The 15,278-nt window shown below is 44.9% G+C and overlaps 1 protein-coding gene across 9 annotated transcripts in view; it reads right to left on the reverse strand.

Moving 5' to 3' along the window:
* Positions 1–10,599, reverse strand: part of MAPK6 (mitogen-activated protein kinase 6) — a 34,911-nt gene extending 24,312 nt beyond the window's left edge. For 2 of the 9 annotated variants that reach the window (XM_071755176.1, XM_071755184.1), the window contains exons 1-2: positions 10,517–10,598; positions 9,381–9,451 (exon numbers count right to left, since the gene is read on the reverse strand). The gene's annotated coding sequence lies outside the window, so the exon portion shown is untranslated. Of the gene's footprint in view, positions 1–4,768; positions 4,906–6,589; positions 6,707–8,700; positions 8,925–9,380; positions 9,452–9,598; positions 9,666–10,516 lie in introns of those variants that run through there. The other 7 variants (XM_071755179.1, XM_071755175.1, XM_071755181.1 and 4 more) reach the window with 7 other exon arrangements.
* Positions 10,600–15,278: the final 4,679 nt, after the last annotated feature.

Genomic DNA, 15,278 nt, shown 5'->3' on the forward strand with positions numbered 1-15,278 from the left:
TTTATAAATAGCTTTGGACAGATGACAGGAAATGATGCAAGATCTCAGGCCACTCCATAGAGGGCAACTGTCTGAAGTGTTCAGAAAAAAGGATTTGCACCATTGACTACTACCCAGGAGAAAAAAATACACAGAAACATCATTTATTGCAGAGGGGATCAGGCTTTTGAAATACAAGATCTCTATCTTACTACAGCTCAAGTAAAAAGTTCATATGCCCACATCTATGCTACAAAAAAAAATGAGGAAAATTAAACTTTCCTTTGAAGAGGAAAAACCTGAATGTTCTCATTTTAAACTTTGTCTTTACTCTTGAGGAGGAGCTTTCACCTCCTAACATGCTATAAATGCAAATGCATGCATTGGAGGTTCTCCAGCTTCCCTCTGACTGGTGCCAAACACTGGGATCATCTTCTTATCCTGGCATTTCCCATCAGATTCAGCAAAGTCTCTTCCAACTCCAACTATTTAAATAGGCTCCAATAATAGCTGCTTAGAGGTAAATCTGAATCTACCCATCTGATCCCATGAACTATCTGTTCCTCTTTGCAGCAGTAATACAGAGTGTAGAATCCACTCGCCCTCTCATTTTGTTTCTTCAGCTTCTATGAAAATAAAACCAAATAAATAGGGGCAAACTCTCATCTCTTAAGTCCACAGCAAAGCTCTCAACAGATTAAACTTCAGTGCAGTGACTCCAGCTTTATCCCCCACAGCAAAGCTCTCCCTAACAGCAGCAAGGACCTCTCAGCCTGCTCCTCATCATGCTCTCACACTGGTGAGAGCACACATGCTCTCACACTCAGTCACACTGGTGACTGAGCAGCATGCCATACATGTGAGACTGCAAGTACAAGAGAGGAACACATCCCATCAGATGCCCTTTTGGAATCATTCAGTCCAGAGAGAGATACATTTGAGTCCCCCACATTCCTACATTGCAGTTAAGGATGGGGGAGAGGGCTGGAGGAGTTGGCCCCAAACAGCCACAGCCTCCTTCCTGAAGTCTTTAATATATTATTTCTAATTATATATATTTTTTTAATTAAAAACATTCAATCTGACCGAATTTTTGTTATTTTGGAAACACAAGATTACCTCTGTTAAAGATGTGACAGTGCTGAAGCTTGGCCATCCCAAACTTTTTCATGTAGATGCTGTGCAACCAGAAGTGGAATGTATCTGCCCATGTAATGTTCCCAAGCAAACCCACTCGTTAGTGGGTGTTCATACACTGTGCCTGTGTAGGTGAGAAGGGTCCTAGAGAAAGTGAACAAGGCTGTGCAGAGCTCAGTGAGATCTCCAGTGCATGAGATCCAACTGTTCTTAATGAGCACAGTCATAAAAATCCCTAAAATCCTAAACTCAGTTTTTATTCTTTTGTGTACTTGGAAGGAAATCCTGTATAGCTTTTTTTCTTCTTTATCCTGGAGGAAATGTGTCTCTCCTGCCTATTCACTGCACCACTGGACAGCCTCCTCCACAGAGACACGAGTCCTTTCTGTACAAGGTTCTTGCAGACTGCTTCTCAAAAACACCTCTGTAGGATACTCCAGTGTTGATAAATCACTGAGAAGCAGTCCTAAAACCACTAAGTTATCTCATATAGCTAAACATTTCACTGTATAGTTATGCTTAGAGGTTCTTTCATGTCTGAATAGTGAGATTTACTTTGCAAGAATTAGGAAAGATTAAAGAGGTAGAGAAACATTCTGCTCTTCAGTACATCAGCATTTTCATATTTCCAGCACATTTCTAAGCAGTTTTCAAACACATTTGCTCAAAAGCTGTTGATCCAAAACTCAGAGATAACACATACATCTAAAGCTGTATTTCATGACCTGGGAAAAGGTACTCCTCATTCTTTGTGTTTTATGAAACACTGGAGAACCATTTAAGCCTCAGTTAAAATAAAAACATTTGCTGATAAACCTATTTTAGTAAACAAAAAAGTTGCTAACCGTTATCTAAAATTTATTCTTATTGTTTAATCTGGACACTCCCAAAACAAAAGAAATCAAGATCATTCAAAGGACCTTCAACCTTTGGACGAGCTTGAATTGCAACACTTAATTCTCATGATTGCTGCAATCCAGCAGACTCCAACATGGTCACAGCATCCATGTGTGCTTTGTGACCTGCCCCAGCACTCACCTGCCTGACCATGTCCTTCCTATCTGCAGTCTGGTGTCTCTGGAGGTTCACAGCACCACAAAGCAGCTGAAAGCCCTTCTGTTCCCTTGCTCCCTTGGGAGTCTGGATTGCCAGGAAGCTGAAGAGGAGCCAGCAGTGTGCCCAGGTGGCCAAGAAGGCCAATGGCATCCTGGGCTGGCTCAGGAACAGCGTGGCCAGCAGGTCCAGGGAAGGGATTCTGCCCCTGTGCTCAGCCCTGGTGAGGCCACAGCTTGAGTCCTGTGTCCAGTTCTGGGCCCCTCAGCTCAGGAAGGAGATTGAGGTGCTGGAGCAGGTCCAAAGGAGGCAACTGGGCTGGGGAAGGGACTGGAGCACAGATCCTATGAGGAGAGGCTGAGGGAGCTGGGGGTGTTGAGGCTGGAGAAGAGGAGGCTCAGGGGAGACCTCATCACTCTCTCCAACTCCCTGAAAGGAGGTTGGAGCCAGGGGGGGGTTGGGCTCTTTTCCCAGGCAACTCTCAGCAAGACAAGAGGGCACAAGAGGTCTCAAGTTGTGCCAGGGGAGGTTTAGGTTGGACATGAGAAAGAATTTCTTTATGGAGAGGGTGATCAGGCATTGGAATGGGCTGCCCAGGGAAGGGGTGGATTCTCCATCCCTGGAGATATTTCAAAAGAGCCTGGATGTGGCACTCAGTGCCATGGGCTGGGAACCACGGGGGGAGTGGATCAAGGGTTGGACTTGATGATCTCTGAGGTCCCTTCCAACCCAGCCAGTTCTAGGATTCTATGATTCACTATCACGAGAGTTAGGTGCACAAATCCTTTCTCTTGTGTTCAGCAGTGGGAGACTTTTTGCCACCAGTCAGGCTGCACTGGGGGACACCTCACTTGGCCCCCCAAAGGAGTGAAGAACCAGGCTTCAGTCACCAGACAGCAGTGGGCAAACTCCTCCTGCCAGGCTGGCTCTTGAAATAGTGGCCCAGAAGAATAAGCTCACAAACCTCTTAGCTTTTCCTTGCTATTAGTTTTTCCAGGACAGACAGCCTCTCTAGCTTCAGACAGTCTTGGAAAAGACTGATTTATCCCAGAAATCAAGGATGGCCATGAGTCTCAGCCCTTGCTTTCAGAGCTGAACCATCCTGTCGGGGCTGGACCAGGACTCTGATGACTGCTGCCCAAACCAACCTGCAGCTCCATGGAGGACTCAACACTCTCAAGCCTGCCTGTCAGAGACACTTTGCAGACTTCACAAGCCCATGAAATATTCATCAAAATCAAGCTAGTGGCTTCCCTTTCAACACAGCAAAGCTTTTGAGATACCAGCTGTTTATTTTTTCCAGACAGACTACCCAAGATTGTATTTCCACAGCTGGAAATACTTCCTAGAAGTGCAGAGTAAAGTGAGAGTTATTATGGTCCGTGGTAATATCCCTGCTAAGTAAGGCAATTAATTTGCTTCTAGTAAATGTGATTCAAGGACTTCATGTGCAATTTGTGATCAAAGTACTACTCTGTTCCCCATGTTTATCATTCTAGGTCCAATGACATTTGTTAGTAAACAGTACAAATGTAATCATTACTAGGTGATGGTAAATGAGTGGCAAGGCTTGAACCAGCTGTTTTCAAGTAGAGAAACTTCAGCCAAGAAAGAACCTGTGGTAACTTCTGAAATAAAGTGAAACAGCAGGGTTGTAATGGAAACATTTGAACCTTTTCACACAGAGGAACAAGGAGATTTATCTTCCTGATTGCTCTAATGTTTCAGCAGGAAAACATGGGAATATGGGCCTTAATGTCAGCTAGTAAACTTTACTGACCTTAGAAGGTCATGATAATCAGAACAAGTTCTATCTGCTCTGATACAGCTTTATGGCAAGAGCAGATACTCCCTTTTCTCCTCACAAGTGCTCAGTGCTCTGCCCCACTCATTGCACAAGACAGATAGTGCTCACCTGGTTACCAGTAATTGGATGGAAAGAAGAAATAAAATCAGTATATTGCCCAATGCCTCATTCATCACATATTGCCCCAGTTTGAGGGCAGAACCACCAGGGTTTTAGAGCTCTGCAAATACCCATTAAATTAATTTCTACAGTCTGCAAGAATGTCAGGATATTATAATTTCCATTTTCCTGAACTGAGTCACAAAGATCAAGGTCACAATAGCCCTTAATAGCAGATGCACAATTTAAGATTCCTAGAACTGAAGTTTGCAAGGGATTAGTACTTTTTTTCCATTGTACAGTTTTTCAATCCACTTTTCAAATTGATTGATACTTCTTGCACCAAGAACAGATCCCCAGGTTCTGAATTCTCAGTTTTTGCAAACTATTTTAGGCTTTGTCCAGACAGTTCTGATTTTTTGCCAGCACCAGAAGCCCCTGAGTAGCTGTGCTTGTACACCCTGGGTATCTATACTTGCACACCCTCCATGCCAGCCCCTCTGCTCCCCCTCAGCTGCTCAACTGGTTTCTCCAAGTCTCTTCCCCTTTCCCATTTTCTCTTTTCTCCTTTCCAATTCAGATCTCATTTTTACCAGCTTTTATTTTTTTCACAGACAACTCCATAAATATTTCCTACCTATTTGGTCCTTGTTTCTTCTGCACCTGGGACAGGGAGCTGCCTCAGCTTCTTACCTGGAGCCAACAGGAGCCACTCAAACCAGTGCATGGGAGGAACAGGCCACTGATACTCAGTTAGGGTCCCCAAACCCAACAGAGCCTGCAAGCAGCTTGTGGATGCAGTCACAGGAAGATTTCTGGTCAGAAGTTGACTGGAATGGAGCACACCAAAGACCAGCAGGCAGAGTAGGAATTTATCTGCTACCACATCCATCCAGGCTGCAAAACCTGAGGTCTGTGGTTCGTGGACATCAAGAGATTTTCCACAAAGACAGAAAGTGCATCTTTGATTCTGGATTTCTAGAGTGACCTCCTCTTCTGGAACAAGCAAGAGCTTTTTGAAAGCTTTTTTTGTTTGTTTGCCTGGTTTTAAGTAGGGCAAAATCAATGCTGTCCCCCACCGCAGTTCTCGTAAAAAGGCAAAATATTTGAGCTAAATTTTCCAACAAAGTTCATATTTGGAAATAAACAAAAATCTTTCCATCCAAAACCAAAGCAAGGCCAGAAACCAAGGTTATCTCAATATGAGAGCTTCCCAGCCTTGCCTGGGCCACCAGTGGGCTCCAAGTGCCACCCTCTGCTTTGCTGTGCCTCTTAGCACAGCCTCTCTTCATCACCACCCCTCTGCCTGGGCAAAGGAACAAGCACCTTGGGAGCTTCTCCTCCCCCAGCTAAAGGGACCCAGAAAGGTAATGCAGGCTGCACCACTTCTCAGGGAGCTTTCTCCTGACATCCCTGGCCCAGGCTGGAAAGCCAGGAGCTGTCGGGGAAGTTGGTGGTAAAAGGGTCTTCCTACACAGGAATAACTTAGGGGGGAGGGTGGAAAGGCAGATCAGGGATTTTCTGGAATAGATATGGCCTTGTCAGTGTCCTCTCTGTGAGCTGCTCAGAGGTTGCCAAGGGGGCACAGGGAAGCCTTAGGGAGGCACTGGGCACTTGCTGCTGGGGTTCTGTTCAAGCTTCTCTTTGCCCTCACTGAAGTATTTTGGGGAAAAGCTCTCAGCAGGGGAAAGCAAGGGGATATTTCTTGCAGGAAAATATCCCACTCTCCAGGACAAAGTCTCTTTCTATGATTTCCCTCTGATGTGCAGTCACACAGCCTCCTATCAGCTGCTTCCCCTGCCCCTGTCAGCACAGCTCCTGTTAGCAGGCGTGCAGGGCCAGTGCCAGGGTGGGCAGAGGGTCTGAGGTTACAAGGAGGGGCTCCAGGAATTCGGGGGGGAGCTACAAGAGTGAAGGAGGTGAGGATCTACATGTTTAAATAAATGCCATCACCAGCTTCTCTGTAATCTCAGTTTTTGGCTGGTTTGAGGGATGGACAGAAACCACATGTGACTATGCACAGGAGATGCAACAGCAGCATTACTTTCTGGTGGTTACAGAAGCTGTAATTTCTTTTTATTTCCACTGTATCCTATGTGAAAATCATTTCAAGATTTACCCCATCCCCAGATCCTATTATGTAAAGCTGGATTTCCAAAAGCTGTTTTCCAACCTGTCAAATTCAGGTTTTGTGGCTCTGTTTGACAGTTTTATGAAGACAGCATTAACTCCCAGCTGAGCAGCAGCAACCAGGTCACTGAACACCAGGAGAATCAGTGCCCCAATGCCTTGCCTGCATTACAGGTAATTCTTGGACACCCCTCCCCTCCACTCCAGCCTCAGCAGGCTGTCCCACCCCTCTGACATTCAGTGGCAGGCAAGCTGATTCCCAGGACATTTATTCAAGCTACGGTTATGAGGAGAAGACCTCGAAAGAGGACAGCTGAGTCCCACCAGTCCTGTTCACACAGGTTAATGCTGCAGCACATCAAGAAACCCCCCAGCTCCCACCACCTGCAGGACCTTGGCCAGGGTGGATGTCTCAGGACTGCCTGGGGTCCTTCAGCAAAATGCTGGCAGCTGTGGCAGCCAGGGCTTAGGAAATCTGCCCTCAAATCTGCCCTTTTGTTCCTTGAAACAAACTTTTTATTTATTCTGTTGGTGGTGGCAAAAAATAGCCTGAGTCCCCAGCCTCCCCTCAGGAATATTTTCCCATGTGTAGAGCTAAAGCTCTGAGGCTCCTCTCCCTCTGCAGAGCAAACACAGCATTTGCAGGAGTAAATCTGGACTTATATAAGCTTCCAAAAACACCAAGTTGAGTGTCTGACAGAGGAAAAAAATTCTGGTAAAAACCTATTTTTTGTCTTTTTGAGAGATCTAATCTATCTTCTGCACATTCCCGGCCTTCAGAAAGCATTTTCTGCTCACACATTAAGTATAACAATCCTCTTAACAAGGGAACATTTAGTGAGAGCTTTAAACTGGGTTACGTAAATTATTCCTAGTTCTGAGAGGTTTCTCTTCAGCCCAGGACAGTTGTTACAAGATTGCTACAAGGTTCATTTGCAATCACTGCAGATAATCATCTGAAAGACTGTTTGAAACGAGATTTTATCTGTGGATAGGCTACAAGTTTTTTTATAAAAGTAGCATTTTTGCCAAATAATTTGCAACACAGTAACCTGCACATGAATTTTCAAAATGCCTAAGCTGAAGATGAAGAAAATTGAGAAGAAAAAAAAAAAAATATTTCCAACTCTCACAAACTTTTGGAGGAACATAACTCAGAGGAGGAAAACCCCATCCTTTATACACACACGTGTATGGGTGGGACAGAGCATGTCTCAGACCACGAGTTCACTCTTGTTGACTACGGTGGGAACTGCAAAGAGTCAGGATCACGCTCTTTGTTTCCACTGAGTACTTCAGGAAAAAGCAGGGTGGAAAATTTCTTCAGGAAGTAACAACACTAATTTTAGCATTACATCAGAGCAGTCAACAACTTGGAAAAACTTTTTGCAGTACCTTCTTTTGCCTCCTTCTCTCCCCAGCCCCTGCCCAGACACTGAATTTGAATGGGAAGTTCTTGGGCAGTAGAAGCTCCTGCCTCCCTTGTTCTCATCATTGGTAAAGGCTGATTGGGAAGCAAGTTTCTACTGATTTTTTCAGGAGTGGTAATAGAAGGGTATTGTTTATGAATTGGGATTAATTTTTTAGATTCCCCATTACATTTATGAGCAATTTAGAAAACCCTACCAAAGCAATAAAACAATATTTTATTCAAACGGGAAGCGTTTTGTTTGGCTCTGAGAAAACAAACTTACTAAAACAAACTTTTTAAACTAAAAATTTCAAACAAAAAGTTGGGCATTGTATTTTAAAATCTTTGCAAGGGCAGCTCAGCTTCTTTTCTCCTTAAGTAACAAGAGCAGAGAGTATAATGTTTCATCTAATGCTAAACATGAGCGACTGAGCAAATCCAGTCAACAGGATTTCTACACACTCCTGGTGCCATTAAGTTCTCCACAACAGTGGTCCAGAAACCAATGAACTCAGCTGCCCCTTCTGCAGCACAAAAGTACTCAAAAGAGTGACATTTTCAAGGAGAAAAGACAGTGAATATGTAAACCACACACACATGCACAAACCAGGCAAAAGGGGCTTAGCAAAGGAGGACCTTTACCCATGAAACTTCTGCTAACATTTCCAGATCTGCTGGGGTGTGCTTTGCTTTAGTATTTCCAAAAGAATTGTGCTAATTCATGGTGTTTCATCTTTCCTTCCCTTCCACTTCTTTGTTTGATGCCAAAGATTTATTCTCAGCAGTCTTTACAGAGTTGTCTCATGATTTTATTAGCAGTCTCTCATAATACTTTATCTGCAGAGAATGCAGAGCACGAGTACTTCTAGGTACAAGGTCAGATATTCCTCTGAAATCTCCAGAGACACTGGCTGACTAATATACAAATTTTTATTTATATTAGAGACAATATATTATTATCTGGGGAATTCTCAAAGAGAGAGATGGTTTTAAGTGTTAGTTAGATTTATCTTAATCCCTTATACTTCTTTCTCTCTAAACAAACAGATCTCATAGGAGAATACACACAGACATTTAAACTTACCATTACTGAAGCTATCTTTTGACTTCCTCAGTATCACTAATATTTAAGCAGAAAAAAAAACCAGAACAAACAACTATCCTAATGATACCACACCAGAACTAACAAAGTAACTGTTAAAAAAAAAATCATCCAAAGAAGGGAGAAAGTCGACCAGAAAATGCAAGTCAGGAGTAGCTGTGCTCCGATGAGGAGGGGAAGGTTATGTTGCTGTGATATGAGTAGTGCACAGCTGTTACTCCAGTAATAATTCATCATATTAATATTTAAATGAGAGGAGGAGGAGGAGAGTGTGACTCAATGGTCCCTCCCTGTCCTTAAGCAGAAAAATAGGCCACCAATACAGAAAAGAGAATTAGGAGCTAGAGAGTGGGAAGGATTGCTTTCATTACCTCATGAATAAAAGTGGGCAAACTGGTCTCCAAAGAAGTCAAGAAATCATCCTGGGTTTACTACTTTCAGAAGCAGCCACCACCTAATGAAAAAATTGATCCAGCAACCAGAGCTCTAGCTCTGTACCTGGTGTTTCCTGGGCTTCAATGTATTTCCAGCAAGCTTCCTGCAAAGAGCAGCCTGCAGGAGCCTTGCCTGGCAGCTGCTGACAGCTGAATTGCTGCTGGATTTTGCTATTTATCCACAGACATGTTGATTAAAAACCATTTATTTAATTAAGTCTTACTTACCTTCAGGCTTGTTCCACTGTCTCGACCCATCGGGGTCTCTAGCATGGGCAGGCTCAGGAGAACTGTGGCACCTGAAGAAGAAGAGGAGGAGGAGGAGGTGTTGTGAGGAGTAAGAGCTTCAGCCCCAGGGAGGCTGAGGTGCAGCAGCAACACCCAGCAGCAGCAGCAGGCTCAGCAGAAGGTGGAAGGCTGGACAAAACAGCTGATGCAGGCATTACCCAAACAGAGGTGGATGGCATCCCTGGCAGAAAAGGCAGCCTGACCACGCTTGGTTGCATATAGGGTTGCACAACTTTATCCAACAATTCAATATAAACACACTTCTCACATGCTAGGGGTTTGTTTTTTTGTTTTTTTTTGTTTTTTTTTTTTTTTTGTTTTTTTTGTTTTTTTGGTTTTTTTTTTTTGTTTTTTGGGTTTTCTTTGCAGTTCTGTAGAGCTCCTCCTTGTTAGCAGACAGAGTGTTACTATGACACCCCTGGCTGAGCATCACATTGTTGGCTACGGAACTCTATAAAGGTAATAAGCAACTATTTAACCAGAAATACAGACAGGCTCCAGAAATGGCCATGAGGCTAAAGAGCAAACAGTTTGTAACAGAATAAATTCGCAGAAAAACATTCAGCTTAAAGCTCCACATGAAAATACAAAGTATGCAAAGTATAACTGTTAGTAGATGCCCAGCTCATGCAGTAACATCAGTTCTCAGCACACCGAGGTAAATTCTTAGTCATTAATTTATTTTTTTTTCCTTTTCAAGCGAAGACATATTCCCCCCCTCCTTTATTTCATTAACCTAATCTATTGAGGTCAAGTTTGCAAACAGCCTGTTTGCTGATATCCTTTTTAGTTGACTGATACAGAGATTTTATTCTCTGCATCCCACACAACAAGATTTGTGTTACTACTGTAGTGCAGAAAACACCACTCCTCAGGTCTTTGCCACATCCATTGTCAGTGTCCCAGTAGAATGACCATTTAACACTTTTTCATAATTTGCTACAAAGGTTTAAACACAAAGAAAAATCAGCCCCCTGGGTATGTTGGCAGAATGGGGAGTATTGATCTAGACTGCTCAGAAGAGTAACTGGGCAGTGTCTGCAGGAAGGTACCCTCTCCTCTGCATTAGTACTTACACTAACCTAGAAGAGATGGAGCTCTTCCTCCTCAGGTTTTGAGAGTGCTGGAAGAACAGCCCTGTCACACTGGCTTTAATCCTTGGCAGAGCCCTCCCTCCAGCTCCACACTGCTGCTACCTCATGGCTAGGGCTGGAATTATCCACCTACCCTCCTGGCACTCCCAGCTGGGACTCACATGCTCCCAAGTCACAAGCAGAGGCAGAAGCTGCCTTCAATTCCTTGAACTGCTGTGCCAGCCTCTAAGTGACAGCTCCAGCCCCAGCAAGTGTCTGATTACTGGGATGCTAAAGATCACTTGAGCTTCCAAAGCTTCACCCTCATTAGCAGCTCAGAAATGGGAGGGATCAGTCTTCAGCTGGCTTGAATGCTGAGTTGTGTCACTGGCCACAAAAGAGTTGAAGAAAAATGCTGGAAGAAGAAGAAGAGACCCTGAAGTAGCAAACTTCTCTTTCTGGATGAAGGGGTTGGTTCTGGTCTACTAGAATGCCCAGCATTTGCTTCTCTCTATGCTGTAGAACCAAACGTGATCTAAGATAAGTCAAACTTGCTTCCTTCCTTCTTGTACATCCTCCTACACACATATAATACACACATAAAATACACACATATTATTTCAGAACTAAAATCCTCCTTGTGCAAGCTGTTGTCTGTATTTCAGATCATTAATGTACCATTACTAAAATAATCTGCAGAACAGCCTCCAGGTTTCCCAATGATCTGCCTGGGAGGGTTAGCAAGCCACAGAATTCTCACTACTGTTCCTTCCTTCCTTTTAGTCTGCATTTTAAAAAAGCAGCTGCATGAAGCACAGTAACACACATCAACAAGGAGAGAAAGCAAATGCATGATTTTAAATCAGAAGAAAAACTGTGGGCAAAGGTTAAAAAGTCTTTGCAACCACTGAATTTTTAATTGAAGGTAAATGCACGATAGAAAATAAACATTGTCAAGTGCAGATTGGGTCAGCTGGCAGATTTAATAGCATACATAAGATACAACATTGCCACAGCTTTTATACTGTTTTTATGATCAACCATCAGTTTCCAGCTGGGGTTGGTGGAAACCAGATCAATGTACAAATTCTGAGGAGGCCCAGAAGCCCAGGCTCAGATTTTCTCTTCTTCCAGTGACAGAAGAAGGTGCTAATTTAATCCAAACCCGTGGTCTTCATTCAAAAGAGGCTTCAGCCTCTGTTGACAAGTACTTTTGAGGTCAAGGCTTTCTCAGGTTTTGTCCAGTGTCTCCCACCATTCCAGCTAATGCTCTTAGTTTAGGGGAAAAAAAAAAAAAAAAAAAAAAAAAAAAAGGCAAATTCACCCAATTCTTTTTGTTTGTACAATATGATATTAACAGGGAAATCCTGTCCAAGGAGGCTATTCCTAATTTCTCACCTGCCCTCAGGGATGCTTTTGTGCTGAAATTCCTCTCCTGTGGATTTGGGGGTAGCCTCTATTCCCCTGGGAGGAGAGGTGCCAATTAGAGGACTGAGTACAAAATTCCAAGATTGGTCAGTGGCAGGCAGCTCTGCTGGTGAGTCTCATTTCAAGAGTACTCACCTGACTCCTAACTCAGCAGTTAACCCACCATTCAGTCAGTTTTCTTATAACTAAGTGTCAGTCCCCCACACAGGTCACAGAACAACTTGCAAACATTCAGGAGCTGACTGCAAGGCTGTCCCCTGCACTTGTCCTGGGAACAGAGGGGCAGTGTGAAAAGCTGGCACCAACCCCCCCAAACCCTCATCATGTGCAAATCCTAATTTAATTAGCAGTTTCTGGGGTTTAGAGAGCCAGATGCAGACTGCTGGGCACAGCCCCTGTTATGGTCAGACACAGCATCCACCCGTGCCCAGCTTCACCAGATGAGCTCCAGAGCTTGGGCTTCCCAGGTGGAACTGGGAATGCTGTGCCCAGAATTTCCAAAGGAGAAGTGGAGAAGCTCCCCACTGCTTTGCAAAGGCCACGTGGCCCCTGTGAGGAACTAAAAAATGCTCTCAGAAGTTCTGTGTCTAATTTAGATTTCGAGTAACAGCAGCAAGGCTTACATGGTTGTTTATAATTCAAAAAAGAGGAGTAGGCTTTTTATAGTCTAAACTTCATGAAGTGATAAAGATCTATGAATCATCCATCTAACATGCAGTTTATCTACAGACAAATAGGATTAAAAATAGAGCAGGTATTTTCATCTCCTTTCATTTTTTTTTTTTTTAACTGGAAGGGAAACAAAAAGAAAACTGGCAGATGAGTAAAAAGAAGGCTGCTAAGGATGCTGAGCATAAGGCTATGGCTGAAGACTACAATGAGACCTTCCTTAATTATTGTATCTCCTGATGAGAGGCCAGATCTCAGACATTCTCAGGTGTCCTTTTCTGTGATGAGAAACTCCATATTAGGCCTATTTTTAATTTCTCTGCATTTGGTGCAATATTTGGCATTTTACCACTGGAACCAATGCAGAGACTTCTACCTTTTAAGTGCCTGGCTCTGCCTCAGCTTTTTTTAATCTTTCCTTTCCTAAATGTAACTGATGGCAGTGTGCATCTCTGGGTCAGTTTTCAACTCACAGATCCTCTTAACTTGGAAGAAATCCCAACTGTTTCCCAAAGACTTTTCTTAGAGACAGTCTGGAAACCCTCCTTGTCAATAAATAATTTCCACCAAGTCAAACACTGACAGACCCACTCTGCTGAGCTGTGAAACATTAACCTCCTTCCCTGCCCCGTGGTGGCAGAGACCATGTTTTGCTGCTTCATGACCCATGAGTAACCTCACTGAGGACTTCTGTGTTTTGAGCATGCCTCATTGAGATTCAGGATTGAGTTACATGGCACCTACATTTAAAGCAGCAGATGGGATAAAGCAGCTTCCATTTCTTCCCTCTCTGGACTGGGCATTATAACCAGTGAGAGGGGACAGGTAATGGCAGAACCACCAGTTCCTCAGCCAGGGATGCTTGGTTTCCTGCACACAGCAGGGAAGGGGCTCTGCCTGCCATCACCTGGGCATCTTGCTGCTCCAGGGGAGCTGTGGCTCTGAGTTCATAATTTTTTACCCATTGCTGCTGGGCAGGAGCTGTGACACTGGAGACACCAGGGCTGTCGTTCCATAGAGCACCAAGACCTTGTGATACATTCCTGAGGGTTTCAGAGGGTGATCTGCTCTGGGAGAACTGTCCTTACACCAGCAACCCCACCAGGGTTTGTCCAGAAGAAGGTCACGAGTGAAGCCAGAGCAGCACACGGACAGAAGCCACTTCACCAGTATCCTGACACTTACGCCTCTGGCTCTTCCTTATCCACTCCTTCCAACCTCACCCCTCCACTGAGTAGTTTCTCTACACCCACACTTTTCCACACCCACAGTTCTCTCTCCTCCACCTGTCACAATAATGCAGCCTGGCTGTGCTGACAAGCCCAGGCCACACCATTTTCTCTTGCTAGCAAGCCCAGAAATTGAAGCCTCCTTCAGGCCCCCACTCTGGAGGTACAAACCAAGCAGAGCACCAGACCTCCTTTTCTGCCCCTGTGCTCAGCCCTGGGGAGGCCACAGCTTGAGTCCTGTGTCCAGTTCTGGGCCCCTCAGCTCAGGAAGGAGATTGAGGTGCTGGAGCAGGTCCAGAGAAGAGCAAGGAGGCTGGGAAGGGATCCAGCACAAGTCCTGTGAGGAAGGGCTGAGGGAGCTGGGGGTGTTGAGGCTGGAGAAGAGGAGGCTCAGGGGAGACCTCATCACTCTCTCCAACTCCCTGAAAGGAGGTTGGAGCCAGGGGGGGGTTGGGCTCTTTTCCCAGGCAACTCTCAGCAAGACAAGAGGGCACAAGAGGTCTCAAGTTGTGCCAGGGGAGGTTTAGGTTGGACATTAGAAAGAATTTCTTTCTGGAGAGGGTGCTCAGCCATTGGAATGGGCTGCCCAGGGAAGGGGTGGATTCTCCATCCCTGGAGATATTTCCAAAGAGCCTGGATGTGGCACTCAGTGCCATGGGCTGGGAACCACGGGGGGAGTGGAGCAAGGGTTGGACTTGATGAGCTCTGAGGTCCCTTCCAACCCAGCCCATTCTATGGTTCTATGATTCTGCCCCATCTCCAGAGGAGGTTTACACCTGGTGGCATTGCCCTGCACAGGTGTACGTCTCAGGAGAGCTGCACAGCTCTGCCAGGACTGAGTCAGCAGCCCAGACCTATTTTGTGATGAGGATGCTTCAGGTGAGCAAGAGAAGGTGCTAAAAGAGACAAGAGTGCTTTGTGGAAAGGGCTGGGTAAGGAAAAAACAGCTGGCTTCATGTTCTCACAAAGAGCGCTGATCCAAAAAAAAAAAAAAAAAAAAAAAATTGGATAATGTTTTTCTTCTCATTAAAAAACACAAACCAAAGCAAAACCCACTTTTCCTTCAGTGCCAGCAGACATCAAGGTCTCCTGCAGAAAGGCTGTCAGAGCCCTGTAGCTGGCCCAGACTTGACAGTGCTGCTCCAGTAGAAGAAAAGCCAAACCAAACAAACAAAACCCCCACTCTTACTCAGAAGTCAGCTCTCTGCCTGCAACCTGCACACACCAGTCACAGCACAACCGAGACAGCCAAGGAGAGATTAGGTCAATCTACAGGAACAAGCCCCCACAGCTGAGAGCCCACAGCTCCCTGGAGAGCCCCACACTTTCACCAGGGCTGGCCAAGCCTGGCACAGGCAGGTCCCTCTTCCCCCCTTGCACCCTGGCTTTTCTTTGGAGCTTGTGCTCCTGGAGGTCCCAGGCTGCTCCTGAGGGACACA

The sequence above is a fragment of the Heliangelus exortis genome, chromosome 11 (assembly GCF_036169615.1).
Source record: "Heliangelus exortis chromosome 11, bHelExo1.hap1, whole genome shotgun sequence".
In the NCBI taxonomy this organism is placed as follows: Eukaryota; Metazoa; Chordata; class Aves; order Apodiformes; family Trochilidae; genus Heliangelus; species Heliangelus exortis.